Source organism: Chenopodium album, chromosome 7, assembly GCF_948465745.1.
Source record: "Chenopodium album chromosome 7, dcCheAlbu1.1, whole genome shotgun sequence".
Taxonomy (NCBI): Eukaryota; Viridiplantae; Streptophyta; class Magnoliopsida; order Caryophyllales; family Amaranthaceae; genus Chenopodium; species Chenopodium album.
Genome location: NC_137840.1, coordinates 29485477 through 29505899, shown reverse-complemented (window position 1 = coordinate 29505899; position 20423 = coordinate 29485477). Strand labels below are relative to the sequence as shown.

General features: G+C 41.5%; 1 non-coding gene across 1 annotated transcript; it reads right to left on the bottom strand.

Moving 5' to 3' along the window:
- Positions 1–499: 499 nt before the first annotated feature.
- Positions 500–607, bottom strand: LOC145641174 (small nucleolar RNA R71). Its single transcript, XR_014115237.1, has one exon. It is a non-coding gene; the product is annotated as a small nucleolar RNA R71 (small nucleolar RNA).
- Between the last annotated feature and the right edge of the window lie 19816 nt (positions 608–20423).

The window sequence follows — 20423 nt, the reverse complement described above, 5'->3', positions numbered from 1 at the left end:
CGAAATCAACCAAACCTTGAGACAAGTCCGTAGGCTTTATCAAGACGAGGGAAGAGGTTTTGATGTTATAGTTGATAGTGAGAGTGATACTTACTCTTCAAGTTCACCACGCGAATCAATGGCGGGATAAGAGAATGATGTCTTGTTTCGTGAGTTCGGAAATTCGGAGGATTATGAGCTCACGGGAGGGATTTTCCTACCCGTCACGGAAACCAAGTTCTCAATCCATCCACAATATATTCGAATGGTCCAAACGGAGAAATTTTCCGGAAGTGCAAGTGAGGACCCTATTGAACATTTGGACCGATTCCTTGATATGTGCGCAATGATGCAAACTAGTGAAGTGAGTCAAGACTACATTCGTATGCACCTTTTCCGGCAATCTCTCACCGGATGAGCAAAGAAATGGATAAAGCAAGTAAAGCCTAACTCTCTCACAACATGGAGGGAGGATGTAAAGGCGTTCTTGAAGCGCTTTATCTCCGAACAGAACACCGCCGAAATGAGAAGGATAATTGCATCATTTGAGTAAGAGGCCGATGAAAGTCTTGGTGAAGCATGGGAGAGATTCAAAGAGTTGGTGCAAGCATGCCCCCACCATGAGTACAATCAAGGGTTGCTCATGCGGTTTTTCTACGACGGATTGGAGCCCATGTCAAGAGCCAATTTGGATGCGGGAGCGGGTGGCCAATTATTCAAAATCCTTCAAAATCAAGTTGAAGCCACAATAGAAGAGGTAGCAAAGAATTACTCTTGGGGGGGCCGAAGAAGAAATGCTTCAAAGAGAGGTGGTATTTACGAATCGGAGAAAGTTGATCAATTACAACATCAAATTGATCAACTAACAAAAGGGCTTTCCAAATTGAACAAGAGTGTGAATGCAAGCTCAAGTGGTGGAGCAAGCTCTTCTCAAGTTAACTATTTCTCTTGTCAAAATTGTGGAGGTACGAACCATGATACATCCTATTGTGGAGGTTTAAGCCCCGAACATGTAGCGGCATACAACACAAGGCAAGAGGGATTTAGAGGAAGCGGCGGTGGAGTAGCTTGGAGACAACCACCACCCGAGTTTGTACCTCAACCTCAACAATGGAACCAACAAGCTCAACCTGCCTATAACTCCAATCCTCAATATCAAAATCCACCTCCATCTTAACCCCAAAACCCAAGAGGAAGTTATCCAAGAAACAACCAATACAACAATCAAACCTAAGCACCTGAAAGAAACCATCAAGAACAAGCACCTCAAGCAGAGCTAACTCAAACTCAACTCCTCCAAGCCATGCATGCGCAAATGCAATCTTTTGGGCAACAAATGCAAGATATAAGAGCCTAGAACAAGATGGTTGATTCACAACTAGCTCAATTGGCCGAGAGAACTCCTTTCAATTCACCATCCACTCTACTCGGACAACCACAACCTAACCCATCTCACAATCCAAAACCCGATACATGCAAGGCGATCACATTGAGATCGGGAACTTCCTATGAAGGACCAAATGAAGGGGATAGTGAGGAAAAGAAGGGAGGAGAGGAGAGTGTGAATGAAAACAAGGGAGGTGAGAAAGAAAAAGGTGATGAGAAGACAACTTCAATTCCTAGTGAGGCTAGGAATCTTGATGGACCGGTTCCTTTTCCCGGTCGGCTTGCGGAGAGGATGTTGAATGACAAGTTCACAAAATTTCTTAGTGTCCTGAAGAATTTGCATATCAACCTCCCTTTTCTTGAAGTTGTGACACAAATGCCATCTTATTCCAAGTTCCTCAAACATATTCTCACCAACAAGAGGAAGCTCAATGATGAGCTTATCACCCTTCCACATCAAGTGAGTGCTCTTGTCCAACATAAGATGCCCAAGAAGGAAAAAGACCCGGGAAGTTTCACTTTGCCGGTGAAAATTGGGAACATGGAAGCTAGGGGCGCCTTAGCCAATCTTGGAGCAAGTATTAGTTTAAACCCCTCTATCCATTGCTCAAAAACTCAATATTGAGATGATCCCTACAAGGAAGACAATTCAATTGGCCGATCGATCGGTGAAATTACCTTGTGGAGAGCTTGAGGATGTTCCAATTCAAGTGGGACACATCTACGTGCCTTGTGACTTTGTAGTGATGGATATGGAGGAAGATGTTAACACTCCTTTGATTTTGGGACGTGAAGCTCTTAAAACTTTGGGGGCGGTCATCAATTGCAAGAACAACACCATCACTTGTGAAGTGGCCGATGAAAAAATTGTCTTTGAATTTTCGAAGTTGCCCAAGACCCCCATGGTTGAAAAATGCTATAGAGTTGATGTTGTGAATGAGGAGCTAGATCGCTTGGGGAGGATCATGATGAGGCTTCAAGATCCAATGATTGAAGCCCTTACATGCAAAGAAGAGTTCCACTCTCAAGAGGCTAAAGAATTTGTCATGGCAATGGAGGAATCCTCAAAGGAGGAAGTTGAACAACAAGTTGAGGTCGAGCTTGAGTCCAAGGAGGAAAAATTGGAGGAGAGTTCAAAGCCTTCTTCCAAGGTAGAACTCAAACCCCTTCCCCCTTCTTTGAAATATGCTTTTCTTGATAAGGAGGGAAAATACCCTATTATTGTCAATGCTACCCTGGATGGTCTTAATTTGAAAAAACTTCTTGATGTTTTAAGGAAATATAGGGATGTGATAGGGTATAGCATTGATGATATTAAAGGTATTAGCCCTTCTTTATGCATGCATCGTCTTCATATTGAAGATGATCATTCCACCTCCATTGAACCTCAAAGAAGGTTGAACCCCCACCTTCAAGAGGTTTTGAAGAAATAAAACTAGAAACTAAGTGAGGCGGACATCATCTATGCTATCTCCGATAGCAAATGGGTTAGCCCGGTTCATGTGGCTCCAAAGAAGGGTGGAATGACCATAATCAAGGATGAAAAGGGAGAGGAAATCTCCACTCGGACGGTGGCCAGGTGGAGAATGTGCATTGATTATAGGAGATTGAACAAAATCACCAAGAAAGATCATTTTCCTCTCCCTTTCATGGACCAAATGCTTGAAAGGCTTTCTAACCATGCTTTATTTTGTTTCTTGGATGGGTATTCCGGATTTTTCAAAATCCCTATCCATCCAAGTGATCAAGAGAAAACTACTTTCACATGTCCATATGGGACATTTGCATACCGAAGAATGTCGTTCAGATTATGCAATGCTCCTTCTACTTTTCAGAGATGCATGACTTCCATTTTCTTTGAGATGCTTGAAAAAGAAATTGAGGTTTTCATGGATGATTTTAGTGTTGGTGGCTCGTCTTTTGACACTTGTCTTTTTAACCTTGAAAAAGTTTTGAAAAGGTGTCAAGAGACGAGTTTGGTTTTAAATTGGGAAAAGTGTCATTTTATGGTTGAGGAGGGCATTGTCCTCTGCCATAAGGTTTCAAAAAATGGCATTGAAATAGATCCGGCTAAGGTTTCGGTGATTGAAAAGTTTCCCCCACCTACTTCTTTCACAAAGGTTTGTCAAAGATTTTTCTTTAATCGCCAAACCCTTGACCGAATTACTCAAAAAAGAGGTTGTTTTTTACTTTAATGAGGCTTGCCTTGAGGCGTTTTGTAAGCTCAAGGAAGCTCTCATTTCTTCTCCCGTTGTGCAAGCTCCGGATTAGAGCTTTCCTTTTGAGCTAATGTGCGATGCTAGTGACTTTGCAGTAGGTGTCGTTCTTGGTCAAAAGAAACAAGAAAAATCATGTGTCATCTACTACGCAAGTCGGACTCTAGATGAGGCTCAAAGGAATTACACAACAACGGAGAAAGAGATGTTAGCGGTAGTGTTTGCATTCGATAAGTTTTGGTCCTATCTTATATGCTCAAAAGTTATCGTGTACACGGATCACATCGCGGTGCGGTATCTCATGACAAAGAAAGAAGCAAAGCCTCGCTTGATCCGTTGGGTTCTCTCTCTCCAAGACTTTCACATGGAAATGAGGGACAAGAAGGGAGCGGAAAACTATGTAGCGAATCATTTGTCTACGCTACCATTTGAGAACAAGGAGGATGTACGGATTAAGGATGAGATAGGATTCGAGGCTCTCATGGCTTTGGTGTCAACTTCTACCCCTTCGTACGCGGATATAGCCAACTATCTTGCGTGTGGAGTCGTTCCCCTGAAGTACTCTTCTCAACAAAAGAAGAAGTTTATCAAGGAGGTGAGAAGATACTTTCGGAATGACCCATATGTAGGGAATAATTTCAAGCCTTTAAAATCTCACTAGCTTGAACCCCACTGTGATCATACACTAAAGTACGGTGGCGTCCAAAAGGGAAGAAGATAGAGAAAAAGAGTCGCCAACAAGTTTTTAAGGAACTTGTAAACCGTTCACGAGGTGAAGGTTACACCCCTTAACGATCCAAGAGATCGTCAACTCCATAAGGTCATGAACCAAATAAGGGTTCGGGGATGAAGGTACAAATCCAACCTAAAAGAGATTGAACCTGCCCTAATAATAGGCCTCTACTTTATTCTGCTCGTATTCATGTGCGCTTTCTGACTAACATGCAATCAATAGGATTAACCCTAAACCTGTTTATCTATGTTGGTTGAATTTAATGCACAAATAAACTATTATTGGCGATCACTTGAATTATAATCACAATTAACCCTAACAAGATTATTAATTATTTGATTGTTTAGGGCTTGTCTCGGGCTCATAGTGTTTGGTTTTTACTTTTATTTTCTTGAAGCCGAGGCTCCCGGTGCATCTTTTTTTGTTTAATATTTTCTATGCTGTTTGCTGGTTGTTACTGTTTGCCTTGATGTCTTTGCACTGTTGGTGTTGTGTTTTGCTTGGTATGCTGCTGTGTTCTGCTGAGTTCTGCTGGCTGTCTACTGCTTCTGCTGCACTGCTGTTTATGTTACTGCCTGCTGTTGTGTTGCTGTTTCTGTTGCTGCAGTTTGTTGTTGATGTTTGGTGCTGGTTGCTGCTGTTGCAATGTTGTCTGTTGCTACTGCACTGCTGTACTGCTGTACTGCTATCTGCTGCTGCTTGCTGCTACTGCACTACTGTACTGTTGTCTGTGCTGCTGTATTGCTGTTATGCTGCTGCCGCAGTATTCTCTGCCCTGTTGTGCTTGCTGCTGGTGCTGCTGTGCACTGTTGTGCTTGCTGTCTGCTAAGCTGCTGCTTGCTGGCTCTGCTTGCTGTTGCTGCTGAGCTGCTGTTTCTGTTGGTCTGTGCACTGTTGTATGCTGTCTTTTGCTCTGTGCCCTGCTGTCTGCTGTTTGGTGCAAGCTTTGTTGCTCTTTTTATTGCCTATTTTTGTTTTTATTGGTGTTATGGTCAGTATGCAGGCATGTCTTCTCCTAATTGTTGTTTTTTATGGCTTTTGGGTGTTTGGATTTGTTGTTTTTCTGGTTTTTTTATTGTCTGGTCCTGGTTTCCGGAACCCTTCCTAGAAGGTGGCCGGAAATCTGAGTTCAGTTGTTCTAGGCCCTACCTAGAACCCTTCCTAGAAGGTGGCTAGGCTTGGATCTAGAACTGGTTGTGGGGTTGGCATGTTGTTTTCAGGTCTTTTGGTGTTCTGGTGGTAATTATAACTTAGCTTTTGTAAGTTGTAACTTTCTTTATTTCGTAATAAAATCTTATTTTCCAAATAAAAAAGATTATTAATTATCTTATTAAGCGTGATTACAAGTACAAATTCCCTTTAAACGTGCATAAAAGGTGATCAAGCAATAAAGAATAAATAATCAAGCAACATAATAATAACTATGAATAATAATCATAAATAAAATAATAATCATAAAATAATCATCATTAAAATAATAATATTCATAATCATTCATGTTAACATTAAAGCATAATAATAGCAAGATCCTAGGCATGATACTAACAAGATTAATTACAAACCCTAGCATGTCACAGAGCAATAAAAATCAAATCTTTAACCCTAACATGATACTAACATGAATAAATATTGGGAAGAACATTAAAGGCATCATAGCAATCATATTTAATATTAAAAATAACCTAGACATGATACTAGGAATATCATAATAACAATCTAAACATGATATCTACATCATAATATCAATAAATCAATTAAAACACTTACTTTGATGCCTCGTACCTCTTTCTAATAACAAAATACACACGTTAGTAATTTCAAGGAAAATAATAATCAAAACAATTAAATTAAATAATTGAAAAAGAGATGTGGGACCAAACCCTCATAAATTAAAACCTTTCACGCCTAGGGCGAAGGCAACTTCGAATATGGCTAGGTGTTTCTAGATCTTGTGAATACGGAATTTTGTAAGAAAAAGCAAGAAAGAACTGAATTAATTAAAGAATACTTGAGAATGAGAGAATTGGTGAATGTAGATGATGAATTTGTGAAAATTGGTGAATGAAAACGGAGTTTTTAATACGATATTTATAGAGAAAATCATCCAAAAAAGATAATTTAACAAAACAGAGTCTGGCGATCGCAAAACAGGACTGGCGCCAGGCGCCAAGGCTTGGGGTTGGACGCCAAACCGGATTTCAACGCGTTTTCGAAAATCTGATAAATTTCCCGTACAAGAAGATAAACTAATATAATTCCTTCGAAGATGCTATTTGATCTTGATTAAAAGTCTGAAAAGTTAACAAAGTCAACTTATCAACGCTAATTAAATTTAGGAATGATAAATCATATTAGGCCCTCCCCAAGATCATTGGGTCGTACATAAAGCTCAAACCGGGCCCAGTTTAGTAAATTGGTCATAACTTCCTCAATATTCATCGGAATTGGGCTTATAATATATCGTTGGAAAGTTCTTTGCAAGCCCCATCCAAATACACCACTATTGGACCCATATCATGGACCAATCAAACTGGATTGGCTGTTTTCTTAAAATAAAGTTTTTCAAAACAGAGAGAAGAGAAAAGAAATAAAATTTTTCGCAACACTGGGTTTGGTTTTGGGGAGACACAAATGGGTGTCTACAGAAGCCCCCACTTTGACTGAGTTTGGAGAAACGCAAGTTTCGAAAACGAAAGTCAAAGTAACGATAGGGACGGAGAATGATTCAGAACGTTCTGCAATCCTAAATCAATCTTGTAACGTCGATACCTGCAAAACTAGCATTAGTTAAACAGATAAAAGAGTTAAGAAACGCGTATCTTGCACCGTCGAGCACACGTCTCTAAAAGTAACCGATTTGCCGCTTCACTTTTGTTTTGATGACCTTCTGCAAACTAGAGAATGCCATCCCGCTTGAAAACCGCTACGCCTGTAACTGATTCCAAATTAGAAGATTGCTTTGCTTGAAAATATCCTCCCCGCTATGATAACATTCCACATCCAAGGAAACATCATCGAAGATTATTTCTCTCGAAACAATCTTCATCCGCAATGATTAAATTCCACGTCCAATGGAACACCATCGAAAATTATTTCTCTTGAAATAATTCTCAGTTGCATTGATATGATAATTTTCCAAAGGAAATTACCGAAGATCCACGCCTGTCGATCTTTAAAAGTTCACCTGAACTTTCCCTCCGCTATGCATGTACGTCGGCACTTTTTTGCTTTGAATCTGTATGTCGGTGCCTTTTGCTCTTGAACCTATATGTCGGTGCTCTTTGCTAATGAGCCAATGCTTAGGCGCTTTAAGCTAAGTGAGACGATCTTTTATCAGGTCGATCACTTTACGTAATCAAGCCGATTACTTAATCATCTCAAATTGCTTAGAGGGGCTAACTGGCGTACCAAGGAACCCAAAATATATTGCAGAAAGTCAGCACAACCCCAACAAGTGGCTGGGTGCTTTGGCGTCGCTGAAAATCCATCAGCGCCAACCTAATAGCATTAGCGCTAGGCGCTGATGTTGGCGCCAGGCGCCAAGCCCAGATGATGACGCCAAAGCCTAGGGACTGGCGCCAGCACGGGATTCTCTTTAAATTCCCGTTTTCGTTCATTTCTTGGCTCTGTTCGTCGCGAAAGCTGCTTGAAGAAACCGAAAGCTTCAATTGCTCATTGCTTGCTCGTTTCTCAACCAAATTCGCTCAAATTTGTTGCAAATCAAAGCTCTTTTCATCTATTTTCCCGATCTATGTAAGTTTTTCTCAAACTCACACCGGTTTTGATGAATTCTTGGCATGTTTATTCACAAATTTTATGGAAATTCGAATTCTATGATGCTCAATTTGCTTTGTTTGTCAAGTTTCATGCCATGAAATTGCTTTTTTATGTTTATATATTGCCTTGGGAGTAATTTGAGACTTGTTTGACTCAGTTTGGTGAAAAAATGAACAATCTGCCATTGTTGGACCTCTTAAGGTCGTGAAGAACAATATGGTTTGTTCTTGACGTTTTTGCTAGAAATTCTTGTTCAATTTGTCACAATAATCACCATAGTGTTGCAAGAAATCGTTTGATTGCTTGAAAAAATACTGTCATGCTCAATTTGAATTTGTGCTCTATTTTAGTACTACGTACTCTGTTTTTGCGAACATAGTATCATGCGGCTAGGCGAACCTTAGATACTATAGTACCTTAATTTATGATGATTCTGCACAATGTAGCATGGCTAGACAACGAGGCTCAGGTTCACGGTCCCGAAACACTAGACGGGAACATGAGCCCGTGGAGGAAGACGCCACGCCGTCCACTTCGCTTGGTCGGCTCCTGGAGTGGGATGAGCTGACTTTGTTCTTTGCCCCTTTCCACCACATTTCTAAGAGGGTGTGACAGGGAACCGAGTCTGGGAGGACACGGCATCACGGCTCTGGCTGTGATGGTCTAGGTGATTTGTACAGGATGCACATCGCCAGAGATCGTGAGACGAGACTCCTATGGGAGTCCTGCTGGCTAGTTACTCTGTTCGAGACCTCCAAGGCTATGGTCGCCTCCAGCGGGGGTCACCACGTAGTACGCGCTTTGGTGGAGTTCTTCTGGGACACCACCAACACCTTCCATTTTCCCTGGGGCGAGATAATGGTCACCCCTACAGACTTCAGTCTCATCACAGGACTGGAGTTCACTTCTGTGTCGCTGCCGTTTGACGGTGGGATCGACGTCTTTTCTTCAGAGGTCAAGGAGTTGTTGGGGCCGATTGCTATTCGACCCCGAGCTGAGGTCGAGGCGACTCAATTCAGTGCTAGAGGGATTTGCCGCTCGACGCTGGCAGCGGCTCTTGATGATGATGCGACCACCCGAGAGCAGCGGGTGCGCATCTTTGTGCTAATGTTATTGTCAGGGACATTCTTCCCTGACAAGGGTAGTAGGGCATTGCTTTACTACCTCCCTGCTGTCCGTGATCTCCAGCGGATCGGGACTTATGACTGGGCCAGCTTGGCCTACGCTGATTTAGTTCGTGCGCTAAGGGACTCATGTCGTCACCGGTCCTTTAGGACGAACGTCGCTTTGTCTGCTTTCTAGAAGGTCGTAGAGGTAAACATTATTCCCTATAAAGTTTAGCCCTACATATTAGTTAGCCTTTACTCATGCTTTTAACTTTTAGTAGAATTGGTTCTACGAGTACTTCCCTTCCGTTGCGCCGGCGAGACCATCGCCGAGGGGATATCCGATGAGCGCCTCTTGGGGCGGCCACCATGTGGACATGTCTACTACACGTGTCTGAAGCCGGATCATCTCGGTACGACTCTTAGCGTTTATCTTGCTCTTCTTTGGGATTTTAGACATATTCTTGCCTGATTGGTGTTTTTTATAGGGACCTGAGGTAGTATACCAACCGTGGGGCGGTTGGACAGTCCTTGGATTAGCCGCACAGTTCTCTGCTGAGCGTCGCTATTTTCTGGGGACCTACGGAGCGGTTGTGTATTTAGGAGAGAGAGTTGCTAGACAACACTCTTTTGATGTTTTTGTCATTCCTGTTCCTCCGCCACGTCATATGTTCGACGAGAGACAGTTGTCAAGCATGGTCGAGGGATCTGGTTCCCTCTGGAGGTCCCATGTGATCCTTGGGCGGTGTTACGCTGAGGAGCTACTACCTTTATTAGCTCCATCCCCTGAACCGGCTGAGGATGTGAGGGTAAGAGTCTTAGCTTTTTATTTTTCGCTAAGTAGCCCCCAAGTAATACCTTATTGATTTCTTTCTATTTTATCAGGATGGTCCTACTGAGTTTGTGCCGCCCCGTATGTCCATTCACTACCAGAGGGTATACGGGCCGATCGAGGAGATGATCTCTCCGGCTCCCGAGGGCGAGCGCTTCGTGGAGCGGTCGATTCCTCACCACCAGACTAGTGTGAGCCTAGTTTTAATTAAGAATTTTGTATTCATTTATCATGTATTTTCACTGACTTATTTTTCCGACAGTTCTCACGCAAGGTGGTTTCGCCTATGGCACGATGCATAGATGCCTTCCAGAGCCAGCTCATCCGGATGAGGAACGCGGCTATCTGTCGTCGGGACGACGTTGTCCGAGAGGTAACCTTTCTTCACTTATTATTTCTGCATTATGGCTTCAGTTTTACCTTGTTCCTGATTTAATTCTTTTTGCAGGGTCAGCCCATCACTTCTCACACCCGTACGAGACCTGAGGGGCGGAGAGATCCGACGAGGTCTAGCTCGAGACGTCGTCGTACTTCGTCAAGAGGTAGAGGTGGTCGTTCCGAGGCTCCTCGAGCCGACGTTGCTGAGGGCTCAGGATCTTCTTCTGAGGGTGCTCCTGCTGCACCGGTAGGAGAGGCTACCTCGGCTTTCAAAGGTGGTGGGATGTACGAGGTTGGCTCGTCATCGCAGCAGCCTCCGCGGTCTCAGCCTCAGGTTGATCTTGGCTGGAGCGGTCCTGTCTTGAGTCTTCCTCCTCCTACGGAGACTGGAGCTGGTGTTCAGGCTAGAGCTGGTGGAGAGGTGACTCCTCGTACGGCGCAGTTTTACGGCATGATGGGCCTACGTCCTCCGGCGCCATAGTCTGTTTCTGTATATGAATTTTATTTTGACTTTTTTATAGAACTTTTGCCTTTGACTCATTATTTAGACACTTTTGTATTTTTATGTTATCGTAAATTCATTTGATTGTTATTATTATGTTAGTGTATGTTAGTGTGTGCAAAGGAAGTGTGATACCAATTTTGCGCAAAAATTCCATCATTTTTATTATTGATGGAGGATATTATCCGACTCTCTCCCCCAAAAAGAAAAAATAAAAGGCAAAGAAAACGGAAAAAATGCTGGGTTTTTTTTTTTTTTTGAAAATTAATATAAAATCCAAAAAAGAAATAAAATTAATTAAAAATAATTGCTATATTAATTAATTAAGAAAAAAGATAGAAAGGATATTTAGAAAAAATTAAACGGGGCCATAAAGTCATTAACCGACTCAAGTTTAATATCAAAAACGTAAACTGAGCACGCGCGGCTGCCCTGATGACTTGGCGCCAGCTGGCGCCATAGTATGGCGTGTGGCTCCAGGCGCTACGCGAAGCGTGTGGCGCCAGGCGCTACGCGAAGCGTGTGGCTCCAGGCGCTACGCGAAGCGTGTGGCGCCAGGCGCTACGCGAAGCGTGTGGCGCCAGGCTCTGGAGGGTGGCGCCAATGTCGGGGTTTTAACGCTAATTGACGCTGACTCCGTATTTCATTCAGATTAAAATTCTTCGCAATTTGTACATAAATAGCCCCCTGCTCAGCCGATTCTTCTCATAATTCCAGTGTAAAAATTATTCTCCTCATTAGAAAAAATAATAATCATGTCGTTAGCCACTAAAACCTTCACCCAATACACTCATGAATGGTGTCGATCTCTTAATGTTAGAGAAAGAAAAGAATTAGATTTATTTCACTTGGGGGGAATTTATGGCATCAAAGGGGTAGATTTAGACATAGACTTCATACATACCGCTTTAGAATTTTGGAATATCGATACACATTGTTTTAGAATAGGGTATGATGAAATTAGCCCTTTGCCAGAGGAATTTGGTGCTATTTTAGGCTTCCCTGTAATAGACCTCGTAGTAATCCCTAGAGTAGATGCATACTATTATAAGGATTTTGAGCGCTTCTTTAATTTGAAGGAAAGGGATTTATCAAAAATAGTAGATGGCAACATAGTTAATTTGAAAGAATTTGCGCGCTATTATTTTGATAAGCCTCTTTCTGAATCCTTTCATATATATAGAAGAAGGGCATTCTTATTTTGCATGCTTAATCAATTTTTTCTTAGTAGTGGTAAAAATAACGAGGGTCAATCCATTATAACCACTGTACTAGAACAAATTGAATCAGGGAGAAATCCAATGTCATTAATAGTTGGAGAGACTATGATTAGTCTAGATGAATTGAAAAGGGACCCAAAAGCGCCTCTTCGCGGCTCTCCAATTTTATTACAGGTAGAAAAATAATATTTTTAATTACAGAAATCAAAAAATATATTTTTTTATTGTAATAATAATTTATTTGCATTGCAATTTTTTTACAGATGTGGCTAATGGAGAGGCTAGGATTAATTCCCCCCGGACGACATTGAAAAATATACTCCCAATTGCTTCGTGTGAAGGACGAAGCGCATCCCTAAAATTGGGCGCCATGGGTGGAGAAAAGTCTTTGAACCACGTGATTTTGCTATCAAGTGGGTCATCCCATGGTGGAAAATAGAAATGATGGTTGGTGTTAACAAGCAACCTTTCTGCCGTCTCCCAAGCTTGTCTCGTGTAACATATTATTATCCCTGCAGGGTAAAAAGACAATACGGCTTGCTTCAAAATATTCCTTCCGGGGATCTTCGCCCTCCCTATGAGTACCCCGTATCTCAAGAAGTAGATAGATTCGACACTTACTGGAGCGCTAAACCTTTATGGGAAGTGATTACCCAAAAGGTTCCCCTTTCTTTACGTAATGATGTAAAGAAGTGGTTGCTAAAGAAATCTTCAATTGATCAGGGTAGAACTGATGTGAAGAATCGTCAGGGTGACCGGGTGACACCGGCCAAAGAACGCTTAGGTGCAAGAATTAAATTCAAAACACCTACAATGCCTAGGAAGAAGAATACTACTAAAGACAAAGGGAAAAGGAAGGCTAACACCACGGACAAAAAGGCTTGGGTGGAAAAGAAGCACAGGGTGCTAGCTGAAGGGGAAACAATCTATTCCAAAATTGAATGTAGGTCCTCTAAAGGATGCCTACTAGCTAAAGTAATGGATGAAGAGGAGGAAACAGAAAAGAATTGGAAAAGGGCTAAAAAGGAAAAGAAAGATTAAAAACATTGCTTAGCTTTAGATTAATTAGATTGTTAATTTTTATTTAAAGTTAATTTATTTCAGCCTTATTTAAATTCCATTAACAATGTAATTTATTTTATTAATGAAATTTCATCTTTTAATTAAATTGTTACTTTAAATTTATTTTATTAAAGCGATGAAATTAAAAAAAAAAAAATTAATTTTCCAGAAATTCTTCGAGTACGGAAGTCGAAAATTTTCCGAAAAACACCGAAATTCGCCCAGAATTTATTGCTGAATTGGCGCCAGTAATTGTAGTTTGGCGCCAGCTATTGAGGTCTGGCGTCAGGCGCCAATACCATCGGCTGGCGCTAATGGCTTCTGGCTGGCGCCAGACTCTGTTCTACGACGCCAATAATTTGTCGACTGTGTTGTATTTTAGTTGATTCTGGAACGCGGAGATGTCAAAAAATAAAGTGACCGCACCCATAAAGGGTTGCCTACGTATCCTTTCCTAAGAAATCAGGGCGAACGTAGCTTTCTTGAGTGTCCTACTCAAGAAATTATGGGTGGTATCTTTTAAGTTGGTCAAGATTTGTCATGTTTGAGAATTCATTGCCATCCATATCAGTTAGTTTTGCTGCACCACCTGATAGGATTGTTTTGACAATGTAGGGGCCACACCAATTAGGTCTAAATTTTCCCCTTGGATCTAAAACATTTTTCCTTAGTGCTTTTAATACCAAATCTCCTACTTTGATATTTCTTGTCTTGACCTTCTTATTAAAATGTCTAGCCATACGAGTTTGATAGCACTGAGTGTGATGTAGAGCTTCTAGTCGCTTTTCGTCGAGTAGGATCAATTCTTCATATCTTGTCCTAGTCCATTCAACTTCATCAAGTTTACTCTCTAGTGCAATTCGTAGAGATGGTATATCTAGTTCGACAGGTTGTATGACATCCATTCCGTATACTAAAGAAAATGGTGTATTTCCTGTTGATGTACGGATTGAAGTGCGATAACCCCACAGTGCGAAGTGGAGCTTGTCAGGCCAATCCTTATAATTTTCTGTCATTTTCTCGATGATAGTCTTTAGATTCTTATTAGCTGCCTCGACTGCTCCGTTTGCTTGAGGTCTACAAGGGGACGAATGATGATGTTGGATACCATATTTATGTAGCAATTCTTCACATTCGGCTTGAAAGTGAGTTCTATTGTCACTTATCATTTCATGTGGGACTCCATATCGACAAATGATATTTCTCTCGATAAAGAGTGCTACATGTTTTGCAGTGAGTTTAGCGTATGATTGTGCTTCGACCCACTTTGTAAAGTAATCAATTGCTACTAGAATAGATTCGTGGCCTCCTGTCCCTGGGGGAGTGATTTTGCCAATTATGTCAATTCCCCATGTAGAGAATAGCCATGGTGATGTGTAGGTGTAGAGCAAAGATGGAGGAACATGTTGTAAATTGGCATAAATTTGACACTTAGGGCATCTTTTCACGTATTGATGGCAGTCCCTATTCATTGTAGTCCAATAATACCCTTCTCGCATTATTTTCTGGACTAACATTTTGCCATTTACATGAGTTCCACAGATTCCTTCGTGAACTATTCTCATTATTCTTTGTGCATCCACCTTTCCTACGCATAGGAGAGCTCGACCTTTAGGTACCCATTTATGTAGCTCGTTGTCTATGAGTACATATTGAGAAGCCAAAAGTCTCAATGCTCTCTTTGCTCTTTTGTCAACATGAGGAGGGTATTCTCCATTGGTGACATAGTTGAGTTTGTCTGTGTACCATGGTTCTTCTTCTTGTTCTTCTTTTTCGTCTTGAACTGAGTCGTCATCTTCTATAGCCTTTATATATGCAGGTTTGTGCCTTTTTTCGATAGTTAGAGGCATTTGCTTGATTTCCGTGGGAATCCTAACCATTGAGGCTAATCTTGCCAAGGCATCAGCAAATTGGTTTTCTTCTCTAGGTAGATATGTGTATTCTACCTTCTCTAACTGATCGGTAAGAGTTTCCAGATAAGTTTGGTAAGGGGCTAGGCTTTCGCTCCTTACTTTCCACCTTTTAGATATCTGATTGGTAATCAAAGAAGAATCTCCGAATATCCTTAGCTTCTTTACTCCCAATGCCAGGGCTGTTTCAAGGCCTACCACGCATGCTTCATATTCAGCAGCGTTGTTGGTAACGTCGAAATCAAGCTTTATTGAGATTGGGATGTGTTCTTATTTAGGTGATAATAGTAGCACTCCGACGCCACATCCCTTTTGGTTTGAGGCTCCGTCGAAATACAAGGTCCAAGTATCATCTTCGGTGACCATCAAATCTTCATCTGGAAATTCATTGTCCTGTATTGGTGTCGAGTCTTCTATTGGAAAGTCTGTCAGAAAGTCTGACACCACAGATCCTTTAATAGCTTTTTGTGGCATAAACCGCACATCAAACTGGGCTAAGTTGACTATCCATCTGGAAATACTTTCATTGAGTGTTGATTTCTCGAACAAATATTTGAGTGGATCCAATCGGGACACTACAAAAACGGTATGTACCAACATGTAATGTCTCAACTTAGCTCTGGCCCACACCAAAGCGAGGCACAATTTCTCGAGCGGTGTATAGCGTGTTTCGTATTCGAGCATGTTCTTACTTAGGTAATAGATTGCATTCTCTTTGCTTTCTACCTCTTGTGCTAGCATGGCTCCCATTGTCTCTTTGGTAACCGTCAAGTATAACCTAAGAGGTATTCCGGGAAGTGTTGGCGCTAATACGGGAGGATTTGCGAGATAGGCTTTGATCCTGTCAAAGGCTTTTTGACACTCATCATCCCATATTACTGGTACAATCTTCTTGAGCTTTTTGAAGATTGGTTCACATATCGTTGTCAGTTTTGATATTAACCTACTTATGTATTGCAACCGGCCAATAAATCCTCGAATCTGTTTCTCGGTCTTGGGCAGTGGCATCGACATGATTGCTTTAATCTTGGTTGGATCTACCTCTATTCCTCTAGAGCTTATGATGTATCCCAAGAGCTTGCCCGAGGTGACTCCAAAAGCACATTTTGATGGATTCAACCTCATATTATATTTTCTTAGCCTTTCGAAAAATTTCCTTAAGGCTACTTGATGGCCTGGACGATCCTTTGATTTCACAATCATGTTGTCGACATATACTTCAACTTCTTTGTGCATCATGTCATGGAGTAAAGCAGTTGCTTCACGTTGGTAAGTAGCACCTGCGTTTTTCAACCCAAATGGCATTACCGTGTAACAGTAAGTGCCCCACGGTGTGATAAAGGTTGTTTTCTCCTTGTCTTCTTTTGCCATGAGAATCTGATTGTACTCTGCATATCCGTCCATGAATGAGAGAAGCGCGTGATTTGCCGTGTTTTCTACCAGAATATCGATGTGTGGCAAAGGGAAGTCATCTTTTGGACTTGCCTTATTTAGATCTCGATAGTCGACACACATCCTTACCCTTCCGTCTTTCTTTGGAACTGGGACGACGTTGGTGACCCATTCGGGGTATTTGAATACCTTGATGAAACTTGCAGTTATTTGTTTTTGAACTTCTTTTATTTTAAGTGCTACGTCGTGTTTCATTCGACGCAACTTTTGTTTTACAGGTTTCATTCCTGGGATTAATGGTATAGTGTGTTGAGCTATTTCTCTGTTAATGCCCGGCATATCTTCATATGACCAAGCAAATACATCGATAAATTCTGTAAGTAAGTTAATTAAATCGGTTCTTTCTTGTTTATTCAATGTTAGTCCGATTTTAACTTCTCTTTTATGAGTTGAGTCATTTGAGATGTCGACTATTTCAGTCTCTTCAATTACTGGTGTTTTCTTTTCAAGTGTTTCCATTGCTTTAATAATTTCTTTATCTTTTTCATCGTTAGCTAAGCAATGCTTGTCATCTTGGGTTAGGGAAGAACACGAGAAATAAGGAGAACGACAAGTATTATTATACTCTCAGATCATTACATCAAAGAGTGATATGTCCTCAGGGACTGGATCACTAACTATCCTAGGAGAAGAAATAGGAAGGGGAGGTATTATTGCTAAAAACTTAGAAGATTCTAAAGGGAAAGACTCTGACTCGGACTCTGACTCCAACGACTCTTCGAACATCGGCCCTTGCCCTGTCGTGATTGTTATCTTCTTTCCACTTGGAGTAGTCACCTTGATAGTCTTGCGCCATCCTTGCAATGATCCTTCGGCTGGAGTAATTAGCTTCGAGGGGTCGAAGTTTTTTCTTTGTAGGACCGTTTGAATGAGTGAGGAGTTATCTTCCTCATAAGTTGACTCATTCTTTTCTCGCCCAAACAATAATCCCATGACGTTAAAATCAAAGCATGGGGGTGCTTTTTCCTTACGGACGGGAGTTGGAATTTCGTCAATGAAGTAGCAATCCAAGAAAATCTCGAATCCTGGTTGTTGTATGCCATTTACAACAAATGGCTCGGGAAATTCATAGCATGGATAATCCTCTCCTTCCTTTATAAACTGACCATTAAGCGTAAGAGGGTACTAATCCATTGGAATTGCTTTCTTTTGAATGCGAGCGTCCCTACGTGATTTCAATTTGTCCTGGGCTCGCTTGAGATCTTTCCGAGTCGGTTCGAAACCAAGTCCGAAAGTGTCTAGTTTAGGGAGGCCAGGTGACTCTATCGATTTTGCTATCTCCTTCTTCTTTCCTAAGGTCATCCCAAGGAAGTGTCCTTGTTTCTTCAGCATGGTGTTGATAATCATGTTGGAATGGGGGTCGTGGCAAAGAGATGTCCTTTCATCCTCTTCGATTAAGGAGACTTCTTCGTTAAAGCCCCATAGGTCTTCGTCATCTTCGTCGTGCTCCACATTGATGATTGGATTTTCTATTGATTTGATTCTCATCGGCGAAGCGTCAATAGTGATTGGAATTCCTCCAACTATGGCTTTCACTTGTTGGTGGAGAGATGAAGGGACGGCCTTTAGATCATGGAGCCAAGGGTGTCCTAACAACAGATTGAATGAGGCTTTGATGTCTACCACTTGAAAAGTAGTAGCATGTTGTATTGCTCCTACCGTCACATTTAGGGTTATTTTGCCAAGAGCTTGGCGACGAGTATTATCGTAAGCTCTTATTCCTTGTGTGGACGGAGTTAAATCCTCATCCCTTATGCCGAGCATCCTCGCAGTCCTAAGTGGACAGACATTGATAGCTGATCCATTGTCTACAAGAGTCATGGGAACATTCATCCTTTTGCAGACTACCGTGAGGTTTAACACCTTGTAGTGTTTGTCACCTTCTGGGGGTAAATCTTTATCAGAGAAAGTGATTAGATTAATCGGACTAGGGATGTCACTTATGAGGAAGTTAGCTAGTCCCTCAGGAGTGGTGTCAGAATCTATCCCGATTTTATCAAAGGCATTCATTACAGGCAACCTATGTTCTCGAGATGTAGCAAGGAGCTTCCATACATTCATCTCAACTTTTGTCTTCTTAAACTTTTTAACAATGTCGTTTTCTTCGATGATAGGTATGGGAACTTGTTGTACAGTAGGCATAGGTTGTGTTGAAACGGGTGGTTGCATTCTCCCGGATCTTGTCAGGACGTCTATTGATGAATCTTCTTCAGCCCAAATGTCGTCTGTGGTGTATGATACAGAAGGAGAAGGTCGCACTATGTCCTTTAGGTAGACATCTTCTCCATCACTATCCCATACTCCATTAACAGTTATGTCCTCTTCTTGTTGAACTTGGATTAATTCCTTTTCATCAATCATTTTCTGCACCAAATCCTTGAATTTGAAGTAGTTTTCTATGGTGTGCCCCCCTGACTGATGGTACTGACAGTAATATCTATCTGTCCTTTTTAATGATTCAAATGGTCTCGGTTCGAGAGGTTTGACCTTGCCACTCTCGGAGAGCATTTCGAACATTTGTGCATATGGGATCCCAAATGGAGTGTAAACTCTATTGCTCTTCTTGGGTTTTTCGGTGACTTGTAAGGGAAAATACTTTGCCTCATAAGTCGTTCCCTTGCTAGCTAGAGGTAAAGAGATCTTATTAGCTTCCACAAGATCTTGAATGAGGTTTTGAAACCTGTAGCATTCATTTGTGGTATGACCGTTTCCTTGATGGTACTTGCAGTAGGATTTGGATCCCATCTTGGAGATCGCTTTTCTGGTGTTGGATCCTCTGTTGGACCAATAGGTTTAATTAGTCCTTGATCATAGAGGCGATCAAAACTAGCATCGTAGGTCATTCCTATGGGAGTGAATTCTCTTTTAGGTTTATCCTTTGGACATGGAAATTCATCATATTTCTTGTGAAGTTTGTTCACAACTTTGAGAGTTTCACGTAATAGTTGCAATGTCTCCCTCATAAACAGTGTGAGCAATTATATGTCTTCCTTGTTTGCTGGTTCTGGAAGGTTATCCCTGCCATCGAAAAAGATCTCTTCTTCTCCTTCTTCGACATTGGTTGCTTTGACAAGCTTAATGAGAGATGAGGGGTCAACTTCGCTTTCTTCATCGGAGATAGCCAAAGTATGAGCTAGAGGTGCATTGTTAATACTTGGCTTCTTACTGGCAGGGGGCAACGGCAGCTTGTTACTGTCAATTAGGTCTTGGATAGCTTCCTTAAGCTTCAAACAGCTTTCAGTAGAATGGCCCCTACCTTGGTGATATTTGCAATGTGCGTTGGGGTTCTAGTTAGGCGACCTCTTCTCAACTGGTGGATCCCCGAATGGTCCAATGGGAGTTATACGACCTTTTACATTTAATTGATTAAATGCGGTGTCATAACTCATGCCAATAGGAGTGAAGTTCCTCCTAAATGGTTTCTTTTGTCCTTGGTTGTTCATGGCGAGGACTTCTCCTAGATTAAAGGTGCTAACATTATTTGACTGGGCAGTTTTGGAAGAAGAAGGATTGTCGTTCTTCTTTACTTTCCAGCCACTGTTGGAGCTATTGTTGGCAGCTTTAGATTTAGCCAAGTCATCTTCAATATTGATCCCAATATCATAAACAGCCTTAAAGGTATGAAGGTTATTTTGATATTTAAGATGTTTGGAATATTTTTCTTGAAGATTTTTAATGAATAGTCTCACGGACTCTTTTTCACTTGGTACCTCAATCATTTTAGCTGAGGTTTCTCTCCACTTGTTAAAGAAAGCAGTGAATCCTTCATTCTCTTTCTGTTTGAGGATTTCAAGTTCTCTATGGTCAGTTTCGACTTGAATGTTGCATTTGTACCTATCAACGAAAGCGTTTGCTATGGATTCCCAAGTA